Genomic DNA, 2609 nt, shown 5'->3' with positions numbered 1-2609 from the left:
TGTACTCTGCATAGAAGTTAAATAAGCAGGCTGACAATATACAGCCTCGACATACTCCTTTCCCTACTTGGAACCATCTGTTGTTCCATGTCCAGTTCTAACTGTTGCTTCCTGACCTGCATATAGGTTTCTCAAGAGGCAGGTCAGGTGGTCTGGTATTCCCATCTCTTTCAGAATTTTCCACAGTTTATTGTGATCCACACAGTCAAAGGCTTTGGCATAGTCAATAAAGCAGAAGTAGATGTTTTTCTGGAACTCTCTTGCTTTTTCGATGATCCAGCGGATGTTGGCAATTTGATCTCTGGTTCCTCTGCCTTTTCTAAAACCAGCTTGAACATCTGGAATTCACAGTTCACGTAACGCTGAAGCCTGGCTTGGAGAATTTTGAGCATTACTTAACCAGCATGTGAGATGAGTGCAATTGTGCGGTAGTTTGAGCATTCTTTGGCATTGCCTTTCTTTGGGATTGGAATGAAAACTGACCTCTTCCAGTCCTGTGGCCACTGCTGAATTTTCCAAATGTGCTGGCATATTGAGTGCAGCACGTTCACAGCATCATCTTTCAGGATTTGAAATAGCTCAACTGGAATTCCATCACCTCCACTAGCTTTGTTCATAGTGACGCTTTCTAAGGCCCACTTGACTTCACGGCAAATAGATGGGAAAACAATGGAAACAGTGAGAGACTTTTTGGGGGGCTCCAAAATCACTGCAGATGGTGACTGCAGCCATGAAATTAAAAGACGCTTGCTCCTTAGAAGAAAAGCTATGACCAACCTAGACAACATATTAAAAAGGAGACATTACTTTGCTGACAAAAGTCTGTCTAGTCAAAGCTATGGTTTTTCCAGTAGTCATGTATGGATGTGAGAGTTGAACTATAAAGAAAGCTGAGCACTGAAGAATTGATGCTTTTGAACTGTGGTGTTGAAGAAGACTCTTGAGAGTCCCTTGGACTGCAAGGAGATCCAACCAGTCCATCCTAAAGGAAATCAGTCCTGCATATTCACTGGAAGGACTGATATTGAAACTGCAACTCCAATACTTTGGCCGCCTGATGTGAAGAACTGACTCATCGGAAAAGACCCTGAGGCTGGGAAAGATTGAAGGCGGGAGGAGACAGGGACGACAGAGGATGAGATGGTTGGATGGCATCACGGACTCAACGGACATGAGTTTGAGCAAGCTCCGGGAGATGGTGAAGGACAGGGAGGCCTGGCGTGCGGCAGTCCATGGGGTTGTGAAGAGCTGGACACGACTTAGCACGTGAACAACGACGAGAACCTGCAGTGCAGCTCAGGCAGCTCTGCTCGGCGTCCGGTGGTGACAGGGCCCCGCGAGGGAGGGAATCCAAAGCAGAGTGGACACACGCGCACATACAGCAGGTTGCTGCAGCTCAGAGATTAACGCTCTGCAAACAACTGTACTCCAATATAATTAACTTAAAAGATAAACTGTGATACCGACACCCCCCAAAAAGCTCCGCGTGGTGGCTGACGTGCTTCCGTCCTTGCATCTGTCTGTCCTGCTGGCCGGCGCTTCCCTCTGCTCTTCCTGCCGCTCAGCCGGAGCTCCCTGCACTCTGCAGCCCGTTAAGAGCCAACGGCCCTTCACCTTCTCCCTTCATTTCGGGAACTCAGATGTGTGTTTTCTTCCGTGTCCCCGGCCCCACAGCTTCCCTTCCCCTCCCTCTCTGCTTCCTCAGATAAAGATTTTAAAATGATTTTCCAAAAAAAAAAAAAATGGTTTTAGGGACCTGCCTGGTAGTCCAGTGGCTGAGAATTCGCCTCACAATGGAGGGGCTGCGGGTTCCATCCCTGGTCAGGGAGCTAAGATCGCACATGCTTCTGCGGCCAAAATAGTCAAAACATAAATCAGAAGCAAGATTGTAACAAACATTCAATGAAGACTGAAAAAATGGTCCACAGCAAAAAATACTGTTTGAAAAAACTGGTTTCAAAACTTGTCTTATTGCTGCTTTTTTCTAGCTCACGAAGTTTTGTGTTCTTTTTAATGGCCTGCACGTTTTATGACTTTTATTCACTTACTCAGTTTTTCGGCTGTGCTGGGCTTCCGTTGCGGCATGTTGGGCTGTGGTGAGCGGGGGCTTCACGTCACGGAACTCAGCTCTGGGGTACACGGGCTCAGCAGTCTAGGCTCCTGGGCTCGAGAGCACAGGCCCCACAGGTGCGGCACGTGGGCCCAGCGGCTCCGATGCGGAGTCTTCCCAGGCCAGGGACTGCACCCGTGCCTCCTGCCCTGGCAGGCAGATTCTCTACCCCCGAGCCACCAGGGGAGCCCCAGATAACTCTATATTAAAAAAATTTACCACCAGAGAACAGCAAGGGAAGAATACAGGAACAAAAACGTGAGACTCATTAAAACAAACAGTAACTTGCCGCTGTTCAGTCGGCCCCATGGACCGCAGCAGGCCAGGCCTCCCTGTCCATCACCAACTCCCAGAGTTCACTCAGACGCACGCCCACTGAGTCGGTGATGCCGTCCAACCATCTCATCCCGCAGTCCCCTTCTCCTCCCGCCTTCAGTCTTTCCCAGCATCAGGGTCTTTTCCAATGAGTCAGTTCTTCACATCAGGTGGCCAAAATATT

The sequence above is a fragment of the Capricornis sumatraensis genome, chromosome 23 (assembly GCF_032405125.1).
Source record: "Capricornis sumatraensis isolate serow.1 chromosome 23, serow.2, whole genome shotgun sequence".
Classification (NCBI taxonomy): Eukaryota; Metazoa; Chordata; class Mammalia; order Artiodactyla; family Bovidae; genus Capricornis; species Capricornis sumatraensis.
The sequence above is the reverse complement of the archived record's forward strand: the minus strand, read 5'-3'. Positions refer to the sequence as shown.